General features: G+C 44.5%; 1 long non-coding RNA gene across 1 annotated transcript in view; it reads right to left on the bottom strand.

The window, feature by feature from the left end:
* Positions 1-7,877, bottom strand: part of LOC124550844 — a 133,780-nt gene extending 125,903 nt beyond the window's left edge. Inside the window, exon 1 of the long non-coding RNA XR_006967732.1 lies at positions 7,758-7,877. This is a non-coding gene — a long non-coding RNA (uncharacterized LOC124550844). The remainder of the gene's footprint in view (positions 1-7,757) is intronic.
* Between the last annotated feature and the right edge of the window lie 5,507 nt (positions 7,878-13,384).

The following is a 13,384-nucleotide window of genomic DNA, read 5'->3' as shown; positions in this document are numbered from 1 at the left end:
TGTCTTGGTCTGACAGGATTCACAAGGGCGACATTCAGCCTTGTAGTGACTTCCTTTGGGTTGTCTTTGTCTGACAGGACTCACAAGGGCGACATTCAGCCTTGTAGTGACATCCTTTGGGTTGCCTTGGTCTGACAGGACTCACAAGGGCGACATTCAGCCTTGCAGTGACTTTTGCAGCTATCGTCCTCTTAGCTTTCACCACGATCCTCATCGGTGAACGTCCATCACCATGACTCAACATACACTTTCGTCCAAGCTGTGATTAGCGATTGATGTTTCACGGATTTCCCTGTATGCAGTATAAACCTTCATACAGTGCCTCTTGAAACATCAACCACTTCGGTTACCTTGGTAGCAAAAGCACGCATCATACGAGTACCAATAATTTGCCCATGTTCGAACGTTAGCTCCGACATAATGCACTCAACTATACAGAATGCTATTATAACCACGAATGACACTTGTGACATGCTGAGGACATGACACAGGTGCCGTTTGTGGTCAAACAACAGAGCATCCCGTAACCTTAGCTAGAATCTGCATCTACAGGGTGCGGCGCTTAGATCCAGACAAATTTCAGTTTGAATTTCCCCGCCATATCGTAGTTACCCGTGGTCTAGGGCGCCGGCATGGCAGCTCAGCGTGTTCGGACAGAGGGTTACGTACCCTCTGTAATAAAAAAAAAACTGAGTTAATTGATCATCAACGAACTTAATCGGATGTCTTACGACGTCCGCCCCGAGTAGAAACAACGAACAAACGCGGACAAAAAAAAAGGGGTAGCGTCTTTGATTCATAATCAAAACATCTTCGGTCCCGGGTTCGATCCCCGCCACTGCCTAAATTTTGATAAATAATCAGCATTGGCGGCCGAAGACTTCCGGCATAAGAAGTCAGCCTCATTCTGCCAACGGCCTTCTCAAAGAGGGCGGAGGAGCGGATAGAGGTTCAGGGCACTCTCTTGTCCTAGGGGTGGAAGAATCAGCAATGATCAACGACATGAGGATGCAGAAAGCAATGGAAACAACTACATTAAAGACACGTAACGTGTATCCACAGGACATGTGGCCTGTAATTGAAGAAGTGTCATGATGATCTCTCCATTGGCAAAAGATTCCGGAATAGTCCGCCATTCGGATCTCCGGGAGGGGACTGCCAAGGGGGACGTTACCATGAGAAAAAGATTGAATAATCAACGAAAGGATAACGTTCTAAGAGTCGGGGCGTGGAATGTCAGAAGCTTGAACGTGGTAGGGAAACTAGAAAATCTGAAAAGGGAAATGCAAAGGCTCAATCTAGATATAGTAGGGGTCAGTGAAGTGGAAGGAAGACAAGGATTTCTGGTCAGATGAGTATCGGGTAATATCAACAGCAGCAAAAAATGGTATAACAGGTGTAGGATTCGTTATGATTAGGAAGGTAGGGCAGAGGGTGTGTTACTGTGAACAGTTCAGTGACCGGGTTGTTCTAATCAGAATCGACAGCAGACCAACACTGACAACGATAGTTCAGGTATACACGCCGAGGTCGCAAGCTGAAGATGAACAGATAGAGAAAGTGTATGAGGATATTGAAAGGGTAATGCAGTATGTAAAGGGGGACGTAAATCTAATAGTCATGGGCGACTGGAATGCAGTTGTAGGGGAAGGAGTAGAAGAAAAGGTTACAGGAGAATGTGGGCTTGGGACAAGGAATGAAAGAGGAGAAAGACTAATTGAGTTCTGTAACAAGTTTCAGCTAGTAGTAGCGGATACCCTGTTCAAGAATCACAAGAGGAGGAGGTATACTTGGAAAAGGCCGAGAGATACGGGAAGATTTCAATTAGATTACATCATGGTCAGACAGAGATTCCGAAATCAGATACTGGATTGTAAGGCGTACCCAGGAGCAGATATAGACTCAGATCACAATATAGTAGGGGTGAAGAGTAGGCTGAAGTTCAAGACATTAGTCAGGAAGAATCAATACGCAAAGAAGTGGGATACGGAAGTACTAAGGAATGACGAGATACGTTTGAAGTTCTCTAACGCTATAGATACAGCAATAAGGAATAGCGCAGTAGGCAGTACAGTTGAAGAGGAATGGACATCTCTAAAAACGGCCATCACAGAAGTTGGGAAGGAAAACGTAGGTACAAAGAAGGTAGCTGCGAAGAAACCATAGGTAACAGAAGAAATACTTCAGTTGATTGACGAAAGGAGGAAGTACAAACATGTTCCGGGAAAATCAGGAATACAGAAATACAGGTCGCTGAGGAATGAAATAAATAGGAAGTGCAGGGAAGCTAAGACGAAATGGCTGCAGGAAAAATGTGAAGAAATCGAAAAAGATATGATTGTCGGAATGACAGACTCAGCATACAGGAAAGTCAAAACAACCTTTGCTGACATTAAAAGCAACGGTGGTAACATTAAGAGTGCAACGGGAATTCCAATGTTCAATGCAGAGGAGAGAGCAGACAGGTGGAAAGAATACATTGAAAGCCTCTATGAGGGTGAAGATTTGTCTGATGTGATAGAAGAAGAAACAGGAGTCGATTAAGAAGAGATAGGGGATCCAGTATTAGAATCGGAATTTAAAAGAGCTTCGGAGGACTTACGGTCAAATAAGACAGAAGGGATAGATAACATTCCATCAGAATTTCTAAAATCATTGGGGGAAGTGGCAACAAAAAGACTATTCACGTTGGTGTGTAGAATATATGAGTCTGGCAATATACCATCTGACTTTCGGAAAAGCATCATCCACACAGTTCCGAAGACGGCAAGAGTTGACAAGTGCGAGAATTATCGCATTATCAGCTTAACAGCTCATGCATCGAAGCTGCTTACAAGAATAATATACAGAAGAATGGAAAAGAAAATTGAGAATGCGCTAGGTGACGATCAGTTTGGCTTTAGGAAAAGTAAAGGGACGAGAGAGGCAATTCTGACGTTACAGCTAATAATGGAAGTAAGGCTAAAGAAAAATCGAGACACTTTCATAGGATTTGTCGACCTGGAAAAAGCGTTCGACAATATAAAATGGTGCAAGCTGTTCGAGTTCTGAAAAAAGTAGGGGTAAGCTATAGGGAGAGACGGGTCATATATAATATGTACAACAACCAAGAGCGAATAATAAGAGTGGACGATCAAGAACAAAGTGATCGTATTAAGAAGGGTGTAAGACAAGGCTGTAGCCTTTCGCCCCTACTCTTGAATCTGTACATCGAGGAAGCAATGATGGAAATAAAAGAAAGGTTCAGGAGTGGAATTAAAATACAAGGTGAAAGGATATCAATGATACGATTCACTGATGACATTGCTATTATGAGTGAAAGTGAAGAATAATTAAATGATCTGCTGAACGGAATGAACAGTCTAATGAGTACACAGTATGGTTTGAGAGTAAATCGGAGAAAGACGAAGGTAATGAGAAGTAGTAGAAATGAGAACAGCGAGAAACTTAAAATCAGGATTGATGGTCACGAAGTCAATGAAATTAAGGAATTCTGCTACCTAGGCAGTAAAATAACCAATGACGGACGGAGCAAGGAGGACATCAAAAGCAGACTCGCTATGGCAAAAAAGGCATTTCTGGCCATGAGAAGTCTACTAATATCAAATACTGGCCTTAATTTGAGGAAGAAATTTCTGAGGATGTACGTCTGGAGTACAGCATTGTATGGTAGTGAAACATGGGCTGTGGGAAAACCGGAACAGAAGAGAATCGAAGCATTTGAGATGTGGTGCTATAGACGAATGTTGAAAATTAGGTGGACTGATAAGGTAAGGATTGTGGAGGTTCTACGCAGAATCGGAGAGGAAAGGAATATGTGGAAAACACTGATAACGAGAAGAGACAGGATGATAGGACATCTGCTAAGACATGAGGGAATGACTTCCATGGTACTAGAGGGAGCTGTAGAGGGCAAAAACTGTAGAGGAAGACAGAGATTGGAATACGTCAAGCAAATAATTGAGGACGTAGCTTGCAAGTGCTACTCTGAGATGAAGAGGTTAGCACAGGAAAGGAATTCGTGGCGGACCGCATCAAACCAGTCAGTAGACTGATGACCTAAAAAAAAAAAAAAAAAATCTTTGTTCTGCCGGAGGTCGAGACACGTTCTTGAAACCTAGTATATTTTTTTCTTTATTGGATTTCGATTCCCCCCTCCCAGAGGGGCAGGGGAGGACTGGCAGCAGCATAATACACCACTCTGCAGCCAACAGAAAGTTAAAAACAGTCTTAGGAGATTTCATAAACAGTGACTGTTAAAAACTGAAACATGGCGAAAAAGTTGCGAAGAAAATATAAAAACAAAGGGTCGATGATGCTGATTAAAACACACAGTAAAATGGACAAGCAAAATCTGAAAAAAAAACACAGAGACAGTCTAGTTTCTGTTCGCAACACTTAAAAAGGGGGAACATACAACACTGAACACTCACGGAAAACACTGCATTATACAGTACAAATACATTTGGGGAGGGGGGGAGGGGAGAGGACCGTGAACAGATGAGGGGGAAAAAGCAAAAAAAGGGGGGAGCCGAAGGAGGGAGAGGACACAGAAACAGGGGAGCAGGGCAGATGCGAGAAGGAGTGGGGAAGGCAGTGGAGAGGAAAGCAAAAGGACTCGGGGAGAGAAACGAGTCAAAGAGAGGGTAGGCAGGGAAAAGGAAACAGGATGGAAGGGGGAGGGAGCCCGGGAAAAGGATGGAGGGAGGGGGAGGTGAGGATCAGGGTTGATATGGGGGATAAATGGAGGGAGAGGGGGCATCATCCGGTAGGGGGAGTTGACGGAAGCCACTGTGGGAGAGGAGAAGCAGGGTGTAGAGGTGGAGGGTATGGGGGACATAACGGTGAAGGCTCGGCAGCAGGTCAGGTGGGGTTTGGAGAGGAGAGGAGCAGGTAGGGGATTGGGGGGATCAAGATGGTGGGAGGTGTAGAGGACTCGGATGTGTTCGAGGAAAAGGAGAAGATGGGAGACATCTAGTAAGCATTCAGAACCTCGAAATGGCCGGGATGTTCCGTAACATCTCGACCATTTTGAGGTTGTGCCCTGCTGAGCACAGCTGACGAGCCACGATTATAGAAGGTCTTCGCGCTGGGCATTCGCGCACTGAAATAGTTAGATCCACTGTTTACAATATTGTGGCCAAGTGTAGTGCTCTGGGGAAGTCTGGGGAAAGTTGCACTAACGCGGCGTGAAAACCTCATTCGAGCAGTCATCGAAAAGGCTGAGGCGCTGATTTTGGAGGATCCGGCGCAATCGTTGAGGAAATTAGCGTCAGTATTGAATGTCAGAGAGCGAACAATGCATCGGATGGCAGAGAAGGACCTCATCCGAGCCAGCCGGAGTTGCCATGCGGTTCTAGGCGCTACAGTCTGGAGCCGAGCAACAGCTACGTTCGCAGGTTCGTATCCCGCCTCGGGCATGGACGTGTGTGATGTCCTCAGGTTAGTTAGGTTTAATTAGTTCTAAGTTCTAGGCGACTGATGACCTCAGAAGTTAAGTCGCATAGTGCTCAGAGCCATTTTTGAACCTCATCCGAGCCATTTAGTCCAAACCTGCCTCTCGGATAATGATGACACATTCTGGTCAAAGGAGTTCTGGCCCCGAATAGCCCAGAATTGAATCCTCTTGACTACCAAGTTTCGGGCGTTGTCGAAGGAGTTACCAATAAGACGAGGCACCCTAATATCCTATCTCTATGCACCGCTATCAAAGCAGCATTCACGAATATGGACAACATGCGATTCCTTCAGCATAAGATTGGAGGCGTTCATTGCTTCTAAAGGGGGTTACATCGAGTAGTGTTATTTTTCAAAGATAGCAATACTTATATGTAAAAGGATTTTCATTCTCGTTTGTATTTTGTTTTAATAAATTTGCCATAAAATGTTTCATTCATCCGGATTTAAGCGCCGCATCCTGTGTGTTCAAGCATCCATTTCTCATGACGTTTACATATTTTTGTCCAACCCCTGTACACCGCTGACGTGTCACTGTTGTTTTAGACATTTTTGATGTAAAAATGGTTTACCAGTGATCACGCTATCGTCCCTCTAACAAACTATGTAGAAGCAGCCTATGTGAGAGGTCGTATGTATATTTCATTGACATTATATTCCTCATACGTATTACAATCAAATATTTGAAGTGCTTCGTATATGTCACTGCAGACATGAGGAGCTGTCTGATATATAGCAGCTATGGAAATGAGAAACAATCACTAACGCAAATTCTCCGGTTGCTAATAAACAGGTAATGTTCGTCGTCGGTAACTAGTGTTCTTCTTTAAAATTTTTGCTTCATTCGTAAAAAAACACTGTGCCGGCACGCAAAGCGATACTCTCTGAATATCAACATTTTTTGATAACGGCTCGAACTACAAGGTTTGTTCAGGAAGTAATTGTACTGTGAACTTAGTTGGCTGCGGTTTTCTTGTTTTTTGATGGTTGACAGTAGTAAATGTTAGAGGGGGGGCATCCCTTGACCAGAGCGAACATCGCAGGAACGCCGTAATATGTAAACTCACATTGTAGTGTCCAATTGCATCAAAGATATCGGCAACAAATACCAGCAAGTGCTGTGATTCGCTCCCTACTCACGGAAGAAATGACACTTTCCGATATTTTTTTCGCGAATCAAAACGGTTTGCGGCAATAATGTTATGAACAGAACGACTGTTCTTAAGTAGTGTACGGAGTTCAGTGGAGGGATATCAAATGTTCATGACGAACAGGGGAGTGGAATCCTTCCATTTTGATTGATGCAAAAAATCTAGGAAACTATTCGTGAAGATCGCCAATTGGCAGTAGATGAAATTTCAGCGATGTTTCCACAACTCGCAAGAACTCCCTTACACGAGAAACTCAGAGAAACGATGGCACACTGGAAACTGTTCACAAAATGGAGAGCGGCACAAGAAAAATCTGGTCAGTAGCGCCTGCGAGTTTCTCGAGCGCATTGAATTGGAAGGTAAGGATTTCCTGAGCGCTGTTGTGACTGAAGATGAAGCGTGGTTGGCTGATTATACGACTGAGACAAAAGGAGAGTAGTCAGAGTGGTGTCAGACCAATTCCACATCTGCCAAGATGTTTTGGGCAGGGGGAAAAAATATATGACCTCAGTGTTTTGGGACCCAAAAGGAGACACCACTTTGGTCCAGTTCCTGCCTCAGGGGTAGACTACCAATCCACAGCGATATTGTGAGACCCTAAAGAAACTCTAAGGCAGGATTCAAAAGCAAAGGAGAGACTGTTGGCCAGAGAAGTGTGCTTGTTACACAACAACTTCTGTCGTCACACAGGCTGAGTCACCAAGCCGCTCTTGGACTGACTTAATTGGGATGTTTTGAACCAATCCTCGTATTCCCCTGACCTGTGCCTCCAGATTAACACACGTAACTGGATTTAAATTTTTAGCCGATGATGAGCTGGTGCAGAAAGAGTTTCTGATGTGGAGGAGGAGCTGGCGAGAGAGTTCTTCGAGGAGTTCGTGCCACGGCTTACCACATGCACTGAACGGCATAGCGATCAACAAGTGTATCAACAATATCGTGTAACTTTTTCAAACACTTTTTTGTAAAAAAAAAATTATAAAAATCTAGCACAGTTGCTTTCTGAACATGAGTCGCATATTGTGTTGTATCCTGAGTGCAGATTTTTAGAGTCACACACAGCTTTCATAGGCGATCTATTACGTTCCCTCTAGTATACATACTTGCCCACGGATATAAGCGAATGGTAGCGAACACTGGCGAACTTACCGCGAATGCCCATTCACCTGCGTGCGCCCCTGTGGCTTACGACGGCGAGCGCTGCTGCACAGTGGAACAGAAAGCACACTCACCCGGCCGGCCTGTCCCGTGTAGTGCCGAGCGCTTGCCGCTCAGCCGTGTCGGTCGGCCGCCGCTCAGGTAGTACAGCCTTCCGTGTTCCTAGCGACGCGGACGCTGCCCGGCGGATCCGGCAAAAAGCCGCCCCTGCTGACTGCGTCTGGTTGTCAACGGGACCCGGCTGGGCGGCTGACCGGTACAGCGCTGCGGCTACCCAGGCAGCAGGGAATGGTCTGCCCCTCACAGGCGACCACAGCCATCGGCATGCATACCAACATGTCCCAAAACGCCGCGCATAAACACGGAATTTTCCGATCCTCATACCTCGGGTTCTATCGCTGGTAAAGAGATAAGGTCGAGTGTTTTGGATAGCCCTTGTGCTAGTCACTGTTTATATCTCAACAGAAGGATCGCGTAGTGTCACTATTCTAGAGTACAGGGTCAAATTATGCGTACTACACACTTCCTGCTGCTTAGGAAAATGAAGCAAATCGATTGGTTCTTTTTGCATTTCATGTCGTCTACGATGGCCTTGATGGGACTTATGAAGGCATCGTTAGTTTATGGGCGCTTCCTTGGAAAACCCCACAAAAAGGGGTTTATTACTATCTAGGCGCTACAGTCTGGAACCGCGCGACCGCTACGGTCGCACGTTCCAATCCTGCCTCGGGCGTGGATGTGTGTGATGTCCTTTGGTTAATTAGCTTTAAGTAGTTCTAAGTTCTAGGAGACTGATGACCTCAGATGTTAAGTCCCATAGTGCTCAGAGCCATTTGAACCTGTTGAGGATTGGCAAGACAGCCAACCCACTATGAGAGGAAGCCGAAAGGCACGCGTTTTAGCTCACGCAGGCTGGCGTGAGGTCTGGAACAGGTCAAGGAAATGAGACTAGCAAAAGAAGGACGTAGCTGTGGAATACTTAACTTTAATCCATAAATGGTGAACATCGCTCTTGACGGTACATGTTTTACAGCATCAATAGTAACGTAATGGCGCCTTGCTAGGTCATAGCAAATGACGCAGCTGAAGGCCATGCTAAACTATCATCTCGGCAAACGAGAGCGTATTTTGTCAGTGAACCATCGCTAGCAAAGTCGGCTATACAACTGGGGCAAGTGCTAGGAAGTGTCTCTAGACCTGCCGTGTGGCGGCGTTCGGTCTGCAATCACTGATAGTGGCAACACGCGGGTCCGACGTATACTACCGGACCGCGGCCGATTTAAAGGCTACCACCTAGCAAGTGTGGTGTCTGGCGCTGACACCACAGAACCATTTTTTATTACTATATTTTCGTCGTCACCAGAAGACAAAAAACTCAGCCGAGGATTCCAAGACGACTATGAACAGCAAATGGCTGAAATTTTTACGATATATTTTTAATATCATGATCTCAAACAAACGTGAATTTTTTCTAGTTATCTTTATCCGTTTCCGACATACAGACGTTGAAGGTTACCCTGCTTCCACACGTAAAATCCGGTAAGAGGCGAAATCTAAGAAATAAATAACCGCAGCAAAAGCTTAAACTTCATGTTTTCTAGGCATTTGTCTAGAAATGCCATCTCCGCATTTTCAAAAACGTTTATCAGTCAAATGGAAATACCGTGTGGCTAGGGCCTCCCGTCGGATAGACCTTCACCTGGTGCAAGTCTTTCGAGTTGACGCCCTTCGGCGACTTGCGTGGCGATGGGGGCGAAATGATGTTGATAAGGACAACGCAACACCCAGTCACTGAGAGGAGAAAATCTCCGACCCACCCGGGAATTGAATCCGGGCCGTTAGGTATGACAGTCCGTCGCGCTGACCACTCAGCTACCAGGGGCGGACACCATTACCAGTTATGAGAAACACCACGAAAACCGCGGATTCCGAGAGCACTATGCACAACAAATGGCTGTAATTTTTACGATCTATTCCTAAGATCCAGACCTCAAACTGCCTTGAAAATTTCCTTCACGTGTTTTTCTGTTTCCGAGATATAGACGTTCAAAGTTACCCTTTATGTACACGTAAAATCCGATGTGAGGAGAAAATGTAGTTTATGAAGTGATGAAGCGCAGAGAAATGTGCTGTAAAATGTCTCCGTTATCATCTGGGAATCTCATGTTGAAGTACTGAAACAAATGCAAGATCTCTTTGGACGTAAAATCCGGTCTCAGGTGTAAAATTAGTTTGGCTTTATTTCAACTTTCAAAATTTTACTGACCAATACATTTCTTTTCATATGAGGTACATCCCGTGATGCAGCAGGGAGAAGAAGGGAACGAGCGGAAAAATGCTCCCGTCGGAGGACAAAAAATGCGAATGCTCCTGTTTTTTAAAAGACTGACTTAAAAGTGTGATACCAGCTGCCTCTTCCTATCTTCTTCGCCATCTTTAAAATTTTTCCCAAAAATTTTGACATGTGAATATATTCGCGGTTGTTTGTGATGAGTGATAAAAAGACAGTGATAGTGGCAAAGAGACAGAAAAAGAGCAAACACTGGGTGGAAGATAGTAGACGGTGGTTGTGTTATAGAAAGAACGAAGGAGACAATGGCAATTTGAAAGAAAGGGTTGTACACAGTGTTAGTGGAACGTAGTTCACAGTAACAGAACAGTGCTTCACTCAGTGCTAGGAAAAGAGAGAAGGAGACAGTGCCGGTGCGACGGGAGGAGGGGGGGGGGGGAGGAATAAAGGGAAAGAGAAACTGGACGTGGATGAGAGCTAGTGATAAGGAGGGCAGAGTATGTGACAAAGACAACGAGAGAGAGAGAATTAGTGACAGAACAGAGAGCAGCAGCTGTAGAAAGGTAGGAATGAGATAGTAGCAGTAAGAGAGAGGAAGAGGGGGACAGCGACAGTGAGAGTAGTCTGTTGTAGTAGAACACAACACATCGCAGGGTACTGTGGCTGTGACACGGGAGACAATGACAGTGAGACACGAGGAGATAATGACAATGATGTGGTCTGAATGAATAACTGAGGAAGGACATTTAGGAGTGTATGGGTATGAGCGACTTGCACGGAGTTACAGTAAAGCTTGTGGAGTTTGAGATTAATTGCACGTTAAACAAATTAAAAGTGCTGAGGAAGGTAGAATGAATCAGCTGGTACCCCACTCTTCAGTCAGCCTTTTAATAAACAGGAGAATATTCGCCTTTCTTGTGCTCTTATAGGCCCATTTTTCCGTTGATTGATATACTGACCACAGTAAACAAAAGCTGCTTGATATTGTATTGAAAATCGTAGAAGCTTGGTGCTCTGCAGCTTGTAAGTATTCGTTCTAAGAAATCTGCCTGTAGATAATGAGCAGCGGGTAATTTTTTTTTTTTTTTTTTTTTTTTGCTCAACCGGTATTAAATTTTATTCGGTCATTTTATGCAATTTGTTCAATATGTCAGTCAGTTTAATATATAGCAAGTACCCAGATAGTGTTATTGACAATTTCAGAATATTCATAGTAATTACTTTTAGAGATTCTCCATTCATATTTGATAATCATTTATATACTGCAGCTATTTATAGACCGTGGCGGCAATGGTATCACACACAAAGGACAAACACATAGGACGCTGTGAAATTTAAAATCTAATTATAACACTTTCTATGTGATCATGAAATGACCCGCTATCTGCCTTATCACTGTGGAACACAGGTCCCTATGTATTCATGTTACAGAGTCAAACGCTAACAGCCACAATTCTTGGCTGTACTGGACACTAGGGTCAAGGAATGAAATTGTGAACTGGTGATCAGGGCAAAAAGTATTGTATTACATGTCTCTTGTTACCTCTAAAATAATCTAGATACATCGGTGGCATGCACTCACTAGACAAGGTGATTCAGCAGCCCCTACCAATGGATTTCATGCAACCAGCAACGCCTTCAAAACCATGTGCAAGGTTTTCGTATTCTATCGCTCGTTACGGCAAGTTATTAGTCCTACAGGAAAAATGAACAGGACCTTATGTAGGAAATTAATGTACTTAAATTTTGTAATAGAATACGTTTACGATGGAGGCGATTTATTCAAGAAGAACGCACAAGTGTGGCCTTCAAACATGCTTACAGCTGCACAGTCATCCCACACCAGTTGTAGTACGTTGTTCGTAGCACTACTTCCTACAACTGTACGAAAATTTCGGACTACGCGAATTATTCCCGACGTACAACCTTTTCTTGACTCTATTGATTGGGCTGTTACGCCAGGAGAATAGTCAGATATATAGTTAACTTTATTAATTATACGTGCCTGCGAGGGTCATGAACGAAAAACGACTTTTGTAAACGTTATGCTGAAACTAATTACGTTGACAGTTCGATGACCCATCTTAATCATTACCAGCACAGCAGCTTCTCATCCAGAAGGCCTGACAAATACAACGACGTATTTTTTTGTTTTATGCTGCTAAAACACCCAAAATCGTTAAGTAAAACTTACACAAACCAGTTTTACAATACGTAACTGTTCAGCTAAGCTGGTTATGTAATAAGGCAAACGAAGACCAGACAAGATCGAATCTGGGAAATAATTCGTGCAGTCGCAGTTTTCTGTACAGTAATGAGACGGAGTACCACGTAACAACATAGTAGAAATCCAGAACGGTGATGGCTGGGTGTGAGAGTGGGGTTGCATCTGAAGCTCACTTTTATACGCTTTTCTTGAATAACTCCAGAACTATGGTCGCAGCGAAAGCTTTTAACTAAGTTACGTTTCCTACAAAAAGGTTCTCTTCCTTTTTTCTGTAGGATTAATAGTTTGCGTGTAGCCAACTAGAGAACGTGAAATTCTCCCACGTAGTACTTGAAGCCGTTGCGGGTAACATCAAATCCATCGATAGGGGCAGTTTAATCATCCTGTATGCATTACGCTGAAGCGCCAAAGGAACTGGTATACTCATTCAAATACTGAGATATTTAAACAGACACAGTACGGCGCCGCGGTCGCCAACGCCTATATGGCAACAAATGTCTGGCGGAGTTGTTAGATCGGTATCTTATGCTACAATGGCAGGTTATCAATATTTAAGTGAGTTTGAACGTGGTGTGATAGTAGGAGCTCGAGCCGTGGGACACAGCATCCCGGCCGTCCGTTGTGGCCGTGCGGTTCTAGGCGCTTCAGTCTGGAACCGCGTGACCGCTACGGTCGCAGGTTCGAATCCTGCCTCGGGCATCGATGTGTGTGATGTCCTTAGTTTAGCTACGTTTAAGTAGTTCTAAGTTCTAGGGGACTGATCACCACATATGTCAAGTCCCATAGTGCTCAGAGCTATTTGAACCATTTGAACCACAGCATTCCCGAGATAGCGATGAAGTGGGCATTTCCCGAGTGTGCCGTGAATATGAGGAATCCGGTAAAACATCAAATCCCCGATATCACTGCGGCTGGAAAACGACCCTGCAAGAACGAGACCAACAACGAGTGAAGAAAAACGTTCAGCTTGACGGAACTTCAACCCTTCCGCAAATTGCTGCAAGTTTCAATGCTGGGCCATCAACATGTGTCAGGGTGCGTACCGTTCAACTAAAAGTCATCGATATGGGCTCTCGGAGCCGAAGGCCCGCTCTTGTGTTT

The sequence above is a fragment of the Schistocerca americana genome, chromosome 9 (assembly GCF_021461395.2).
Source record: "Schistocerca americana isolate TAMUIC-IGC-003095 chromosome 9, iqSchAmer2.1, whole genome shotgun sequence".
Lineage (NCBI taxonomy): Eukaryota > Metazoa > Arthropoda > Insecta > Orthoptera > Acrididae > Schistocerca > Schistocerca americana.
The sequence above is the reverse complement of the archived record's forward strand: the minus strand, read 5'-3'. Positions and strand labels throughout refer to the sequence as shown.